The sequence below is a fragment of the Pelobates fuscus genome, chromosome 11 (genome assembly GCF_036172605.1).
Source record: "Pelobates fuscus isolate aPelFus1 chromosome 11, aPelFus1.pri, whole genome shotgun sequence".
In the NCBI taxonomy this organism is placed as follows: Eukaryota; Metazoa; Chordata; class Amphibia; order Anura; family Pelobatidae; genus Pelobates; species Pelobates fuscus.
Window position 1 is genome coordinate 108295492 of NC_086327.1, and position 19347 is coordinate 108314838.

Sequence of the window (19347 nt, forward strand, 5' to 3'; positions counted from 1 at the left end):
TCCTGCAAACTGAAAATGCAATTTAACATGTCAAATTATTTTCCAGCAATTCAGGCATCACAGAACCGTAAAGGAAGAGTGTGGAAATCTACATTACCAAACAAAAGAAAAGAAAAAAAAAGGTTAAAAATATATATATAAATAGATCTCCGCTTACAAATATGAAATTTTTTTTCATGGAAAACCTTGCAATACACCGACCGCTAAGCAAGAACTGTGGAATGTTAAGGAGCCCCAAAATAGTCCCAGTGCATCACACAAGGAAAGAATGTGCAAAACACCAAAGTAGAATCATAAAACCACCTTAGGAGGAGGTTCATTCACATCAAGAACAGAAAAGGCTGGTATCCAGATTATAATTCCTCAGTTATTTTAATACATAAAATATTTACCAAAATCAAAAGGGTGAAGAAACTGCACAACTACACTGCTTGCTCTGCATGCATTAAAGAAACACCATTGTGTTAGGAACCCACACCTGTATTGCTAATGCTATTGTGTTCCCCTACCTGTGTAGATTCCCTCCCCCATCCCATGATAATTTGAGAGAGGAACTTTCCTATTTTCCCTCACTTTGACCGCCTCACCTCCCTGGCTGAGATCAAGACTGGCCAATGCAATGCTTCCCCACAGGCAAGCCTTGGTATGCTGGTGCACATGCACAGTAAGTCGCTCCCGTTATTACAGGGAACAGAGCGGCTCCCGTTCTTTCAGGGAACAGCCTCTAGTGGCAGTCAGGAAGAGCCATTTGAGATGCGCTTAAACCTACAACGGAAACACTGCAGTAGATATATTGATTACTTGATACTCTGATCAATAACATTTCTTTACCACTACACTCTTAACAGATGGATATTTTCAACTGGACATACTAGTTTATGCAAACACTGCATCTTTTTTTTATTTTTTTTTTTAATAAAGCAGCTGAATGTGTGTAACATTGTTTGGAACAAGCCCTGCATGCTTACCAGGATTGTTGGTCTGGTTTATATGTTACAGAAACGAAAATGATCAGCACCGTTAAAGTGAAGTACAAGATAAATGAAGCATGGATTACAGCTCTACATTTCACTTGGGCACATTCTACATGATACTTAAAGAATGCCATCCTTGTCGGGGATTAGGCAGGTCTAAAGAGGATCTTGAAGAATGCAGTGTCAGGGCAGTGGAGCTTATACTTTCAGTGAACCTTTTGGGTGGTGTGGGATTTGTTAGCCAACTGCACAGGACAAAAGACAAAAAGGACAGCATCTTACTACTGTGCATCACTGATAGGTCTGTCTCTTTCCGTGACATTCGTGCATCTCTCTCTAAGGTCTGATTTTGCACGTCTTTCCATCTCTCACAAAGTGATTACTTTGTTGACAGCAGTGTCCAAATTCTAGAGGCAAGACCCAACACCAACCTCGGTCTCACTTCCAACAGTAAGCCATGGGACAGGCACAAACTTCCCACATATGCCAAATATTTATAAGAGTAGTTCTTATTTACTCCTATGTGGCAATCACTATAGAAGCTAATACTAGTAAGTAGAAAGGTATCAGAGCCAGGAGAAAACTTCTTTATTTTGAATGCATTATACTCAAGGCTCATGAAGAACAAATGAGGGTAAATGACACCATGCATGGTGCATCTTTTAAGATAAGCACCTTCAATGCAGTCTGAGGCTTCAAAGACCAGACTGAATACAATATTTTAGTTCCTTAAAAAGGTGAAAATTAGCAATGTGGAAACACAGAATACGCTTAAATACATGCAATAGTATGCTCAAAGATTTACATATTTGCATAAAAATAAGCAAGGTTAGAGAAGGAGAGAACACAAAGTGTGAATTACTTTTGCAAGGAAGAGAAGATCTGCTCTTTCTTTACATATCCAAGCTGTTCTGCACATTGCATACAGAAACATTGTGTCTGCTCCCTCTCACTAAGCAAACAGCTGAAAGGGGCAGAGCTTATAACAATAATTGACAAGGAGCCAAGATGGAGGCTCTTCATTCCAGTAAAGTGCAAAAGGCAGGCTGCATTTCTACATTTTTCAGACTTCAAACATGTTTGCTAAATAGATAGAATAAGGAAAGCTAATAAATTTAGTTTTCTTTAAGCTAAAAGTATTTAAGAGCTACACATAGAACATAAACCACTCATCCAAGCAGACTAAGGAGTACTTTATTTGTACACTACCTAGATCCACTGGGCATTCCTGGAAGAACTGGTAACATCAGGGTACAGTTTTATTATTTTATGGTTTAATAATATTGTTAGCATGAGTCAGTTTGTACTATGGCTTGGTGATTCACATTCACTGTAAAATGAAAACCTGGGATACTACTTACATCTCTACTAACTTTATGGTGACATCTTTGAGTTGGTACAAGGTCTTGTTTTATATAAAAAAAAAAAACATTACAATCTCCATATTTAATGCATTTGTATATTTGTAATCTGTCTAGTCTGTCTACAATTGTTTTGAAACAAATTTTCAAGGAAATAAACTCAATTTGATGCAACCTTGTAAATTAACATTTACAGAATTCCTCCAAGCGAAGTGGTTATAGAAATGGAGGACAAATGATGGAAGGGATTTTAAAGGATCACTCCAGGCACCAGAATATCTTAATCAAGTTATGGTGTCCGGGGGTACTGGACACCATCTTAACTTAAAGGGTAAAATGGTTCATCACTTAAGTATAGAAAACGGCACTTGTCTGCTCATTCATCCCAAGCACTTAATATCTTACAGGCCCACAGTGGAGGACTTCCTCATTGAAGCCTCCAACTCCAAAGACAAGGGAAAGACTGCAGTCTTTACAACCCCAGAGTTAAACAGTAAATAGTTTACCCCTTAAAGCAGGCTTCCCCAAACTCCAGCCCTCCAGATGTTATTGAATTACAACTTCCATGATTCTCACCCTATTTCATTCATAGAATCATGGGAGTTTTAGTTCAGCAACATCTGGAGGGCCAGAGTTTAGGGAAGCCTGCCTTAAAGGGACACTATGTTCACCAGAACAACTACAGCTTATTGAATGTGTTCTGGTGAGTAGAATCATTACCTTCAGGCTTTTTGCTGTAAACACTGTCTTTTCAGAGAGAATGCAGTGTTTACATTACAGCCTAGAGATAACTAGTAGCCACTCCTCAGATGGCGGTTAGAGATCCTTCCTGGGTCATGGCTGCCTAAAACACATCCAAACATTCAGTGTCTCCTCCCTCTGCTTGCAGACACTGAGCTTTCCTCAGAGAGCAGGGCACCAAGAATTTGTCTTAGCTAATGAAAGTTAAGAGAAAAATTCTAACAACATGTTAAAGAATCCAGCCGTGAGCATGCAGTGTATAAATCTGGGAGGTGGTTATTTGAAAATAAAGACATTACAAAATAAAGCCAGTCAGAAGAAAGTACACAGGTCAGCAGCTTAGACAGTATAATCATGGCCATCATTAAGCTGGAAAGCATCCAGGAAAAAAAATGTTGACAGAATCTAAACTGAAGGAAATGGCTGACAGAACAAGTACAATATGGGCAATGGAATAGGGGTAGTCTTAACAGTGACTACATAATGAGTACATAATGCAAAAGCCATATCCAAAATAAGCACAGTGAACCAAAACCATATCCGTTTCATAAACCATTATCCCATTCTCCTTTACAACTAAACTTTCAGACAGGACAAAAAATTTAAAAAATACATGCTTGTTTCTATTATGTTCCCACGGTTTACTGAAAGGTAATCGACTCACTGAAGGAGGGGGTTCCTGGGCATGTGTAGCCTGGCCCTTCTCTGCTTCTCAGACAAATGATTTCGCATTAGCTCAATCACAGAGGTGTGGCAGTGATTGGCTGAGAATGCCAGCTGACCACTGACATGGCTAACTTGGAGTGTAACTATTTTAGGCATACCTCTAAGGGGTGGGGGCAATCTGTTGGGGCTCTCACCCAATCAAAATCTGTTAAACACTGGACCACAGAACAATACCAGTTGACTTAAGTCATTATGGTCCCTAATGGCCCTTTTCACATTCAAAGTCTGGGAGGGTGACTGTCCTACAGCCCATTGCATCGCTATGGTGAAGCATTGGATTGACTGACATCAGTACTGATGCAGGGTGGCCATGGAGAGACCAGCAAGCCAGGAGAATATAAAGCAAAAAAAACAAAAAACTATTAGTTGTGGGTGCTCCAATAAACTAACTAGGAAGAGTAACAATAGTGTTAAGAATACAGGTTTGTATTCCTAATGCTATGGTGTTCTTTGGAAGTCTAGTTTGTATTGGAAACCCAGTTAGCACTCCTACATTAAACTTGAAAATTCATGTCATACCGGTAAGAAGTGAAGTAAAAAATGCACAGGATAAAATGTATCTCCAGTAGTGTGCCATTTTTTTAAATTTTTTTTACACTTTTACCTTATAAGCCTCAAGTACAGAAACAGGGATTGCTCGGTTTAAACACAGCAAGTTAAGGTAGCCCAATTTGAGTAAACTTTACAATAAAAAGCTACAAAACATGGAGACTTCTGCCAGCAGTCAATGCAAAGCTGCTGTAACGCACCCAGGAAGTTAAAGGAACACTAGTCACCTAAATTACTTTAGCTAAATAAAGCAGTTTTAGTGTATAGATCATTCCCCTGCAATTTCACTGCTCAATTCACTGTCATTTAGGAATTAAATCAGCCCTAGCCACACCTCCCCTGGCTATGATTGACAGAGCCTGCATGAAAAAAAAACTGGTTTCACTTTCAAACAGATGTAATTTGCCTTACATAATTGTATCTCAATCTCTAACTTGAACTTTAATCACATACAGGAGGCTCTTGCAGGGTCTAGAAAGCTATTAACATAGCAGGGGATAAGAAAATCTTAATTAAACAGAACTTGCAATAAAGAAAGCCTAAATAGGGCTCTCTTTACAGTAAGTGTTTATGGAAGGCTGTGCAAGTCACATGCAGGGAGGTGTGACTAGGGTTCATAAACAAAGGGATTTAACTCCTAAATGGCAGAGGATTGAGCAGTGAGGCTGCAGGGGCATGTTCTATACACCAAAACTGCTTCATTAAGCTAAAGTTGTTTAGGTGACTATAGTGTCCCTTTAACTGTATCACAGTGTTTCCACACAGCTGTACTACAACCAACACCTGCTAACAACCTACTTTTCTACCTTTACTTTTTTTTTTTTTACCCTTTGTGTCACTATTGAGCAGGGCCCTCAACCACACTATTCCTGTGCGTCCAAGTTGTCTGGTTACAATTACGTGTCTGTTAGTCCACCCATTGTACAGCACTACAGATTTTCCTGGAGCTTTATAAATAAAATAGAAGTTATACTGAATACTAGGGATGCACCGAAATTAAAATTCTAGGCAGAAACCAAAAATTCAGGATGCCCTTGGCAGAAAACTACTTTTTTTTATTATAGTGTATGATGCCATGTAGAGTTATGTTGTTTATTTCCACACACACCCAGACACATAACACACAGTATATTATATTTACTGTGTGACATGTAATAGTAATAAAATATACTATACTGTGCAAAGTTATAGTACCTAATATGTACCCCTGTACTTCTGGGGAAAGCAGCCCCCCTAATACAGATTTCCGGTTCAGTTATCAAGCCCTGTGCTCTCCCACACTCCCCCTGTCCAGCCCTGCACAGCCTCAGGGCCAGGAAAGACACCACAACAGCCGCCGCCATCTTGGATCCACGTGTCCCTGCTGGCTTCAGCGGAAGTGACCCGTCCTTGGCTACCTGGGCTTATAACCATGGAGACGGGAGGAGGCAGAGCACCGACAGCCATTAAATGCTTTCTCCACCGGGTCCATGGTCCCCCTAACCTGTCTCTCCTACATAACATTATCATTCCTCCCTTGGTCCATAGGAGTGAAGGCACGGGGACAGCAGCTCATGGTATAAATCCACCTCTCATTCCACCCCCGTGTATTGTGATATATGGAAATTGTGCTCTTATACTGCCGGCTACTAACCGGGCATTGTGCCCTCTCATAAGGGGGAAAGAGGAGGGGTAATTTTTGGAAGATTTTACCCATTTTCGGTGCATCCCTACAGAATGAACTGGTTGCTATGGCGATATATTGCACAGGTACTGTGTAAGGCTACCAGATCCACCAAGTGTGACATGACATCACACAAATGTTTATTTGTAGAATTGAAAATTGAGCGGAAAGTGAGTGCTGCACAATGGTCAACCGTGGTGTTTAAATGGATTTAAAGGGCTAACTCGCTCGCTGCGGTAGTTCTGAGTATGCCACCAGTTTAACAGAGGGAACCAAATATATATGTGGAGAGTCATTGTATTCGAGAAAAGTAGCAGAATACAAATGAGATATTTACATCAGTGGGATATCTGGTCTGAATTTCCTCAAAAATTTCATTCAGCTGGTTTACTACTTGCAATATTTGTTTTGGAACCGACAATCAGGCTAATTAGTAAATCTATTTTAAGTTTGTTTACTGAAGCTACACTTGTGTACCAATTAAACTTAAAACGGGAAGAAAAAAAGTTTATATATGCATTTCATATTTAAACACCAACATGTATTATTGACATTAGTCCCCTAAATATATATTACTTTTATAGCACCGCACGGGTCTGCCAGTGCTGGCTCTGCCCCCAATCCGCCTTCTTGGTTGACATAATCAGATATTATAATCTCAGCCAATCAGAATGCTTTCCCATAGGCTAGGCCAATCAGCATCTCATAGAAAGGCATTGAATCAATTCAGATTGTGGAGATGCTGAACGTCAGTGCTGCACAGTGCAGCACTAACACAGGGAACACCTCTAGTAGCCATCTTAGAAGTTGCCAGTGGAGGTGTTCTTAGGCTGCAATGTAAACACTGCCTTTTTGCTCTGAAAACTCTGTTTAATACCATGTCACTGCAGACATTTTTAGTTGTAGACACCAGAACGACTACATTAAGCTGTAGTAGTTCTAGTGATTATAGTGTGCCTTTAATTTTGGGTTATATTATATAGGACAGGGCTTATAAGGTCTAAACCTATGCTACAACCAGGCGTTAATATTTATACACAATGGCACGCGAAAGAATGCTCACCAGGGCTAAATTTTCAACAAAAAAAAAATATTTATGGGCGCACTTAAAAAGAGAGGATGAAATTGTGGCAGAATGAATAGCAAAACTGCCAAAAAGTCTGTCACATCTCAAAAGAGCCTCAGTCCTAAGGGGTTAAACAAAACACACTTTTAGAGATTAATTGTTGTGGCCCAATCTCTAAGAGGAAAAGGTGTGGTAAGACTGTTGGGTGTGGGTTCCTCCAGAAATCCATTTCTTGTTAACCTAAACGACAGCCTAGAATGGACGGCATTACGGGACATAGAAATTATTAAACTGCATTTAAAATATACAGACAACAAAAACAATGGGGTAGGAGTATTTGCGAACATCTGCCATCTAATAAAGAAATAAAGGACAGACACACATACACAAAAAAAAAACCACACACACAAAAAAAAAAAACACACCCAAGTGTAAATGTGTTTTTCACAAATGTATTCCCAGCTACTGTGCAGCGGTCAATCTCAAGAGGATTACTGCAAAAACAAGCAAGCTCCGTGGGGTAAACCTCACAATTAGACTGAAAACTTACACCTGGTTAGCTATACAAATTAGGAGAAGCTGTGCAAAACAATGCCTTCATCCATGAGGATTTGCTACACACACACACACACACACACACACTGTTCCAGGCTGTGAAGTGTGCCATCTGTACAATGTGAGTCTGCAGTCCTGGTCTATTTGTTGCACTCCTGCAAGCACAAGATCACATCAAGCAACACACCTCAGCAACAGAAATCTTAATGTTGTCGCAACACAAGTTAGAACATGTTGGCTTCAGTCCTAAAACAGACAGCGTTATTTATTGTTCATTTGTCTAGCAACAAAATAAACAGGTGGATACAAAATTTGAGGTGAAAATAACTAAAAAATTGCACTATAGCAAGAAAATATAGTATAGATTTATATAGCAGAGTAACTATCTGGTAACATCTGAACACTGACCTAACCATGTAAAAGTCATACATACACAGAATAGTTGTAACTGTATAAAATACATACTTGTGAGTAAGAGCCTCTACCGTTAAGGAACACTATAGGGTCAAGAATACAAACGTGTATAAGAGACCCTATAGTGTTAAACACTATTAAGGTGCCCAGCCCCCCTTAAGTAGAAAATTCTCCTTTATTCCAGCGCGGCCCCACCCTCAATCACTCTCCTTCCTATGGGAAAGCATTGGATTGGCTGAGACAGTCAGTTCTGATGATCTCCGCTAAGGAGGCGGAGACAAATGCTGTTCTGGTCAATTAGCATCTAGTCATTGCATCATGCATGTATTTTGCGACCAAAAATGCAAATATTCCAATCTGAGGAGCTGCTGAATTTGAGCAAAATGTTTTCTATAACCTAAAGCTGAAAATCCAGAAAACAAAACAAAAACAACATATAGTAGCGACTTGTGTGGCTTTTCCCTGCTGTGTTAAATATTAGATTATTTTTTAAGTTCTTGTTTTTCTGCAAATTGTTTATACAGGAAACAGGAACTCAACATATATCCTTTGTATGATCAGCATAGCATTTTATGAGAAACTTGGGTCTTTACTTGCAACAAATGTTGGCTGCAGATGGGTTTTCCAGGGAAAAAACACTAGAATTACTGTAACTCCAACATTATAAGGTCAAATATTCCAGTGTTTTATTTAAAAGACTTATAGGAGGATAGTAATTTAGGGCTACGATCTAATGGGGTGGTGAAAAGGAAATCCTTTACAGCTACAACTTTCATGAATATCTTGCCATCCTTAAAGGGATATTCTGACATTAGCAGTGTATTACAAATTTACATGCATAAAACATTTAAAGTTTGTGTTAAAAAAAAAAAAATCACCTGAAGATACCCACACCACTTATCCTAAATGTGGGCCAGCTAATCCTAGCCCAATGTCAAATCATTATTAAAAGGACACTAGTCACCCAGACCGCTTCAGCTCACTGAAGTGGTCTGGATGCACTTTCCTTGTTCCCCTCAACCCTGCAATGTGAAACACTGCAGCTTAACAAAATACATAAACTGCTGGCTTTATACTGCAAGGTAATTATTGCAGACAGCCACTAGAGGTGCTTCCTGTAGTTTCATAGAGTTTGACTCTGAAATGATGCCAGACATCGTCACGCTTTGCATGAAGAAACTCAGTCTACAAAAGCACCATAAGAAAGCAATGAGTCAATGCGTTCCTATAGTGTGTGTGTGTAATATATATCATGTCATAGGTGATTTTCAAAGGTTTGTTCAATCATGTAAATTCAGGAGTGACAGCTCCCCTTTATGTTGAAGGAGCAGCTGTGTCCAAGCACCTTCTTACCCATGGGGTTAAACTGGCTGCCAGGCTAATCCGCCCTCATACTGCAGAGAGGCAAAGCGGCCAGGGATCACAAATGCCAGAGCCCCAACTTCATCATTGATAATGGATAACGTTTGCTGAATGAGCTAGGCTAACTCCAGCAACCTGGGCCAGACAATGTCATCCAGGTTGGAATGGAAGAGATATCCTGCATTTTTTCACAGGAGCAATGACTGCCAGGAAGACTATAACCATCCTTAAACAGTTTGATGTTAAACTATGGTCATGCTATATAACGAGAGTGTTCCTTTAAGGTGAACCAGACATGACAGGTTCACTTTACACTCAAGTAGCACACTGTCAGAGGACACCGAGATAAATCTGGAAGCGGTGCAACAAAAGCATTACCCAAAATTCCCCATTTGTATCTAAACATTTAACAACTCCATTGCTATAGCAGCCTAGTTACACCAGGTGGACTAATGAAATCCCTTTATATAATTAAGATCTATAGATGATATTTTATAGAAGAATGGTAAGATACGTCTGTGTATTCAGTTCGTACTTGGACAAAGCAGATATTGCTAACCGGAAAGAAGAACTTTTGCTTTAATGATTCTCTAAAGAGGGCCCTGTCCACGGGAGACCAAAACCACTGATAGTGTCAAATAATTCAAGAACAGGTTACTATTGTAAACAACCACTACTCATCCTATAATTGTTATGGTGCTTAGACCACCCATTTGAACACATAAAATGATACACTAATCCAGTCTGTGGTCCCTAAGCAACTGAAACAGACCAGCATGTTCCTCAACAGCATTTTTCTCTCTGCAGGACAATTTATTGCCAAACTGATTTATTGGAGAAGGTTATCTATCGGTATAGCTAACGCTACACTTGCTGAGATCAGAAAGTCACAGATCGGTAAATAAAGACAGGTAGAAAAGTTTTACAGTCAAATCTAGGGTAGAATTGAACTGCTTATGCTATTTACATTTAGTTTAGGTATTGCAAGGATTGCCGAAAATCAAACAAGCTTGCGAAACATGGAATATAACATGCCAATTCGGAGATCTGGTATAGGTCTACCAAGATCTGGCAGTAAACTCTAGTTCATGCAGAACCTGTTTCACTGTTTGCTTATGCCACATTACTAGTGTCTCGTGATTATTGTATATTCAGTCATTGATATGATGGCAAACAGGAGAGATACAAGTCTGAAAACGAACTGCTGGAGTAATAACCTTAAAGGAAAACCCTAGAAAATGGCTCTATCCAAAGCTGCTTGATACACAGCATATACTTTTTTGCACTTGCGCAAGAAGAGTTGTCTCTTGAGCCGGCAGACCCCAATGGACTAAAGACTGGCTATTATTTTAAACAAGCCTTTAAAGCAGTCTAAAAACAGCAAGGCCAAAAAGTAAATTAAAGGTAAAGGAGCAAGAGGGTGTGGGGAGAAATTGACCAATCCTGTAGACACACAAATCGCTGTAAAACTAATTATTTTCCTCCCTCATTTGTTGAAACCCTAACTTTTTGGAGGCATTTAAAACTGAATTTCAATGCCTTGGACAGTGAAGAAGGAAGAGTGCCTATATTTAATTTTATAATGTATCTCTGCCGTTAACCAGGACAATTTCTGTTTGCAGTTGACATTAAAGGGGACCTACCATGCTTAAACTACTTAATAAATAAAATGTCATTTATACATTGTGGTAGCCCATTTGTTAAAATACTTTTCCCACTTCTCAATCAAACCTTCGGCATGGAGACTATGCCGACAATTTGACTGACAAAGAGCAGAAAAGAACTCCCATGAGCTGTGATTGCTATGGAAACTCCTTCACCAACACACCAATCACCAGGGAGTATAGGAACTGTGCGACAGAAGCTGGCATGCTAGCATCAAAGCCAGAGTGTTGGCGTCACATAGGAGGATTGCCCTGCATGAGGAAGCATCCTTAAGCAAGGATAATCAAAGACCAGAGGTGGGTGTTACATGAAAATTCACAGCCACCCATTACTACACATGCTATTTTTGCCTAATTAGCCCAAGCAGCACAGGCAGATGGGTTGCTGGAGACTATTGTTTAACAAAAAAAGCTTTAATACTGACAGCAGCTGTCAAGCTTCCAGGGTACACACTTCCCTGGAGCACCAGGACAATAGATTTTGCATGCAGTGGTTGCCATTGTGGTATAGCTAATGAATTGCAGTCAGGAAGTAATGAATGCAATAATAAAAAATAAAAAATATTTGCTTTGGTTTACAAATATGTTGAGTTGTGCAAACACTACTACATGTGATAAGATTGTAATTGACCAATGAGCACACAAAGGAAGAAGATCTACAGGTCAATTTAAAGAGACACTATAGACCTCAAAACAACTTTAGCTTAATGAAGCAATGTAAGTATTTAGATCAGGGAAGCCCAAAAAGAAGAAGATCCCTAGATTTTTTTAGAACTACAACTTCCATGATGCTTTGCAGATCTTTTAAATGACAAAGCATCATGGAAACTAGTTTTAAAACATCTGGGGGGGTATACCTTTTGGGCATCCTGGATATAGATCATGCCCCGGCAGCCTCACTGCTCAGTTTATTTAAGAATTATTTTTATTCGTACTCTAACCATGCACCCCTAACCAAACCTCTCCTAAGTGCAACTCACGCAGCCTGCATGGGAGAAGGAAATTTTTTTTTTATTTTAAATCTCCTGATCTGTAAATGAAAACTTTATTCACACAAAAGTAAGATCCTGTGGGGTCTAGAAGGCTAGTAACAGAATAGGAGATACATTCTACAGAATGTGCAAAAAAAGGAAGTTTAAACATTAGATCTCTCTGTACAGGAAGTGTTTAGGAAGGCTGTGCAAGTCACATGCAGGGAGATGTGACTAGGGCTGTATAAACAAAGTTATTTAACTCCTAAATGGCAGAATTTAGCAGCGAGGCTGCAGACGCATGATCAATACACCAAAATTTCATTAAGCCAAAGTTGTTTTGGAGCCTAGTGCCCCTTTAAGGAACACTGTAGGCACCCAGACTACTTCAGCTAATTGTGACCCTTTTGCACTTAGTGCTGCAATGTAAAACATTGCAGTCCCAGAGAACTACAATGTTAACATTGCAGCTCTAAGTCTACCCTCTGTGGCTGTCTACCAGACAGCAACTAGAGGGCTTCCAGAATCCGACTTTTGATCAGTTATGTGACACTGGACGTGCTAACGGACCTCCAGCGTCAGATTTTTCCCATAGGAAAGCTTTGAATAATGCTTTCCTATGAGGTCTAATGCATGCTCGGCCATTGACGCTCATGTGCATTAAATCTCTCCACTGGCTGACGTGTGGGGGGTGGACGGAGCCTGACCCAGCACCGAGGGACATCGGTGCTGAATTCAGGTAAGTGGCTGAAGGGTTTTAACCCCTTCAGCCCCGCAGGAGGGAGGTACTCCAGCAGCCTACAGTTCCAAGAAAACAAGTTTGTTTTCCTGGCACTATAAGATCACTTCAAGCCAGGGCTTGACAAATTTGCTTTAAATCTAGAAGCCAACTTTTTTCAACAGCAAAAGTAAAATTCTAAAAGGAACACTATAATCACCAGAACCAATGTAGCGGAATGTTACAGTGGGGCTGGATGCAGCTGATGAGAGTGAGCTGCTGCTAACCCAGACTCCCACCCTACTGTCTGTATTCCAGTGCGCTGGAGGTGAAGAGAACTGAACTCCCGGCGCTGAACTAGCGCAAGGGAATAAGCGGTTCAGTCAAATGGGCGGACGTGCAGGCGGCTCTGCGACCAGACCCGTTTCCCTGCCAGCTTGTCATTCCCTGCGCGGTATCAGCGCTGGGAAGCAGTTAGTTTCTTTTACTTCCTCCTGGTGCACAGAGAGAGGCAAGAGATAGGGATCGACCGATTATCGGTTTTACCGATATAATCGGCCGATATTCGGTATTTTCGGCAATATCGGTATCGGCCAATAGGGATACCGATATTGCCGATAATACCTCCCAGGACCGCCGGGCTCATTACAAGCCCGGCGGTCCTGGGGGGGCGGGCAGCAAGCGTTTACTCACCTCCCAGCAGCTCCTCCAGCTCCCCAGTGTAAATCTCGCGAGACCCGCGGCCAGCTCTGACTGCCGCGGGTCTCGCAAGGTTTACACTGGGGAGCTGCTGGGAGGTGAGTAAACGCTTGCTGCCCACCCCACTTCCCTCCCCTCCCTCAGCTAAGCCAATGCCACTGGACCACCAGGGATTAACATATCCCCCCTCCCTGGCAAGGCAACAAGCAGGGAGGGGGGCAACAAAAAATAAATGATAATTAAATATATATAAAAAAAAAAAATTTAATATAAAAATTTTAAAAAATAATTTAATAAAAAATGCCCCCTCACACACACTATTATTATACACATACACTACACAAACACACTGTGTATATAATTCAGTGTGTTTGTATAGTGTGTGTATATATAATGCACACTATACAAACACACACTGCATTATATACACACACACACTGCATTATATACACACACACACTGCATTATATACACACACACACTGCATTATATACACACACACACTGCATTATATACACACACACACTGCATTATATACACACACACACTGCATTATATACACACACACACTGCATTATATACACACACACACTGCATTATATACACACACACACTGCATTATATACACACACACACTGCATTATATACACACACACACTGCATTATATACACACACACACACACTATACACACACACACACTATACACACACACACATTATATACACACACACTATACATTATATACACACTATACATTATATACACACACACTATACATTATATACACACACACTATACATTATATACACACACTATACACACACACACACACTATACACACACACTATACACACACACTGCATTATATACACACACACACTATACACACACACACCATTATATACACACACACTATACACACACACACTGCATTATATACACACACACACTGCATTATATACACACACTATACACACACACACTGCATTATATACACACACACTATACAAACACACACTGCATTATATACACACACACTATACAAACACACACTGCATTATATACACACACTATACAAACACACACTGCATTATATACACACACACTATACAAACACACACTGCATTATATACACACACACTATACAAACACACACTGCATTATATACACACACACTATACAAACACACACTGCATTATATACACACACACTATACAAACACACACTGCATTATATACACACACTGCATTATATACACACACTGCATTATATACACACACTGCATTATATACACACACACTATACAAACACACACTGCATTATATACACACACACTATACAAACACACACTGCATTATATACACACACACTATACAAACACACACTGCATTATATACACACACTATACAAACACACTATACAAACACTATACAAACACTATACAAACACACTATACAAACACACACTGCACAAACACACTATACAAACACACTGCATTATATACACACACTGCATTATACACACACATTATATACACACACACATTATATACACACACACTACAAACACACACTGCATTATACACACACACACACTACATTATATACACACACACACACTACAAACACACACTGCATTATATACACACACACTATACAAACACACTGCATTATATACACACACTACATTATATACACACACACTGCATTATACACACACACACACTGCATTATATACACACACACACTGCATTATACACACACACACACTGCATTATACACACACACACACTACATTATACACACACACTACATTATACACACACACACTACATTATACACACACACACTACATTATACACACACACACACACTACATTATACACACACACACACACACACTACATTATATACACACACACTGCATTATATACACACACACTACAAACACACACACTACATTATACATTATACACACACACACTACAAACACACACTGCATTATACATTATACACACACACACTACAAACACACACTGCATTATATACACACACACTGCATTATATACACACACACTATACAAACACACACTGCATTATATACACACACACTATACAAACACACACTATACAAACACACACTGCATTATATACACACACTGCATTATATACACACACTGCATTATATACACACACTGCATTATATACACACACTCTACAAACACACACTGCATTATATACACACACTCTACAAACACACACTGCATTATATACACACACTCTACAAACACACACTACAAACACACACTGCATTATATACACACACTATACAAACACACACTGCATCCACTACACACACACTGCACAGCTCCCCTGTCTAAACACACTGCATCCACTACACGTGGCATGTATATTTTGTGCATTTACCTTTAGAAATAGTTTTTTATTTTCCAAAATGGTAAATGTACAGAATATCGGCATATTATATCGGCTATCGGCCTGAAAGTTCACAGAATATCGGTATCTGCTCTAAAAAAATCAATATCGGTCGATCCCTAGCAAGAGACAGGAGGAGGAGGGGATGGACGGGCTGACAAAGCCAAGGCGCCAGAACAAAAGTTCTTAGTTGTCATGGCAACCTGGGATTTGTGGAGACCTGCTTTAAGCAATGACTTTGGCAAAAGGAAAAACAGTGCAAGTGCAGTATAATAGATTTGTACATTTCATATAAAATGTAAAAAGCAGATAATTTTTTTATATGCATGCATTAAGAGGACATTATCCACTCACAATTATAGATTACAGCAACTAATGTAGCTTAATTACTTGCATGGTTCAGATATAGAGGGGGTGGGGTCAAACGTCAAAGAAGCACGGAGAAGGAAAGGTGATGCAAAACAGCTCAGCCCACTCAAGAAATGCCTGTACTCCCCACCCTTGTTGAACTGCAACAAGTATGAAGTGCCTCTAAATTGGGGGATTCACTGGCTTTCTGAAGAATTTTTACTCCTTCCTTGGGCCACATTCACATGTTGGATGGATCTTGGACAGCAAACTAATGACACGCGTAAAGCTAGGTCAGACGCCCTTTATCCTGGGATTACTTGGTTAAATGGCAGATCAGTGCACACCCCAATTTGCTTCTTGGTGCTAAATCCTTATCCCATAAAACCCCAATGGGGTGTGATTTATCGGCTAAGATTATACCGATCACCAGAATGCAAGTTTTTTTTAATTGGCGAGGATGCCTCCTGGTTAGGAATGAGCCAGCTGTGCACCTAAAATGTAAATAAGAAACTCTTAGAAGGGGGGGTAGAGCTAGCGGAGGAGCAGAGCGGACGCGTTCTCCAGGAGCTCCCTACCAGACAACGCTAAAACTTGCTTTTTTGGGCTACTTCGCAAGGTCACCCGGGTACTCAAACACTTACCCGACACGGGAAACAGCCATAGGTCAGAAACAAAAAAACAAAAGCCTACAAGGACCCTACCACCCACGATATCAGTGGGAACTTCTCCGACGCTCAGTTACTCATTTTCCTCAGACTACTTCTCTATAGATCCCGGGGAGGGTGCAGCATATGCCCCACCACCTACTTCAAAGCCCCAGCGTACCCCTGCAGAAGAGCCAGTCACTGCCTCTGTACTAAAAAACATGCTGGCAGAGTTCAGAACTAATATAGCGGCCAACATGGCCGCCATCAAAGTGGCAATGGAGGGAGTCACCACCAGGGTCACACAACTGGAAGCCACATCAAACACCCATGAATCCAGGATAAAATCCCTGGAACAAGAACTAACAGAAACACGACAGCAGCAACAGGCCTCCAACGACCAAATAAATACCTTAGAAGACTAGCGAAGGAGATACAACGTAAAGATTTGCAGTATCCCAGACTCTATAAGCTCGACAGACCTACCGCACTTTATCAGACGCCTGCTGGCTGATCTCTTACCACCTAAATAGGCAAAGGCAGTACGACTGGATGGCATGTTCCGTCTACCAAAGCCTGCAACGGCGCCGGCCACAGCACACACAGACCTAATACTCCGCTTCCAGACCTTGCAAGACAGAGCCCTCCTAATGGAGGCTGCACGAGGGAGAACGCCTCTGTCATTCGAGGAAGCCCCACTGTCCATCTTCCCGGATCTGACCAAAAGCACTATGGGGTGGCGCAAGGCCATGCAACCGCTTCTACACCACCCCTGAAATAAGAGTATCCAGTACAAATGGGGAACTCCGAATATGATTACTTTTACTCAACAGGACACAACGTACCGAGCCCGGAGCTACTCTGAACTGGCCTCTCAACTGCGCACCGCAGGCCTGCTGTCACCCCCACACATGGAGGGGTCAGACCTCACCCGAGTGGACCCGGCCACTGTGGCTGACCTTATCGCAGGAGCACCCACTCTACTACCGCACCAGCGACGAAATATTCCCTGAGGGACAACTACACAGAAAGGTGCCACCACAACCCCCAGAGACTGCTGACACAGCAAATCTCCAGGAGGTGACTTCCTAACCAAGATGGTTCCGCTCTACTACCTTATGAACTCCAGCGTTGATACCCTCAGAGCCCCCCCAATTTATTCTTTGGTTACCCCATGTTGACTGTTTATTTCAAAGTTACACCACAACTGTGTAGACCTCACCGACCTAGCCTCTACACACCCACGCAACGGTAAGCAGTACTTTCCACGTCAAGGCACTCATGGCCAGAGGCACCACAGACCGGACACACATCTCTAGCACCTCCCCCACCCCGAACCCATAGATACAGACAAGCACAGACATTAATATATAGAGCCAAATAGAAAATATCAAAAATAGATAAACAAAGTTAACTGTGAAAACCCAAGTGATGTAAATAAATTAAATCAACCACAGTGGTGTATCTTTAAAATACTAGGGACGTTAGTCTCAGGTGTCAAATTCATACATACAAGGAATTTATGCACATATAGTATAGATCCTTAAGTAGATCAGTAATCAGGTAGGTACCTCTAGAATTTATGAACCAAAATTGGATCTGAGAAATAAAGAGACTATAGGTGGTAACAAAATAGGCGAATATCACACTTTGGATCTAATTCTCTCCAGTGTATAGACAGAGGTAAAAGTGGTTGTAAAAAAATAACACCTTATTTATGCAGACGGCTATATGGAGGTGGTTCCCCTATCCAGACATGCACTCCAGCGGGGAGGAAGGAGGAGGAAGGAAGGAGGAGGGAGGAAGGAAGAGGAAGGAGGAGGGAGGAAGGAAGAGGAAGGAGGAGGGAGGAAGGAAGAGGAAGGAGGAGGAAGGGAGGAAGGAAGAGGAAGGGAGGAAGGAAGAGGAAGGAAGGAAGGAAGGAAGGAAGAGGAAGGAAGGAAGGAAGGAAGGGAGGAAGGAAGGAAGGAAGGGGGAGGGAAGGAAGGAAGGAAGGAAGGGAGGAAGGAAGGAAGGAAGGAAGGGGGAGGGAGGAAGGAAGGAAGGGGGAGGGAGGGAGGGAGGAAGGAAGGGGGAGGGAGGGAGGGAGGGGGAGGGAGGGAGGGAGGGGGAGGGAGGGAGGAAGGGGGAGGGAGGGAGGGGGAGGGAGGGAGGGAGGAAGGAAGGAAGGGGGAGGAAGGAAGGAAGGAAAGAAGGGGGAGGAAGGAAAGAAGGAAGGAAGGGGGAGGAAGGAAAGAAGGAAGGAAGGGGGAGGAAGGAAGGGGGAGGAAGGATGGAAGGGGGAGGAAGGAAGGGGGAGGAAGGAAGGAAGGGGGAGGAAGGAAGGAAGGGGGAGGAAGGAAGGGGGAGGAAGGATGGAAGGGGGAGGAAGGAAGGGGGAGGAAGGAAGGAAGGGGGAGGAAGGAAGGAAGGGGGAGGAAGGAAGGAAGGGGGAGGAAGGAAGGAAGGAAGG

The 19347-nt window shown here is 41.5% G+C and overlaps 1 protein-coding gene across 1 annotated transcript in view; it reads right to left on the minus strand.

The window, feature by feature from the left end:
- Window positions 1-19347, minus strand: part of GNB1 (G protein subunit beta 1) — a 66615-nt gene that overhangs the window by 36153 nt on the left and 11115 nt on the right. The window lies entirely within an intron of this gene.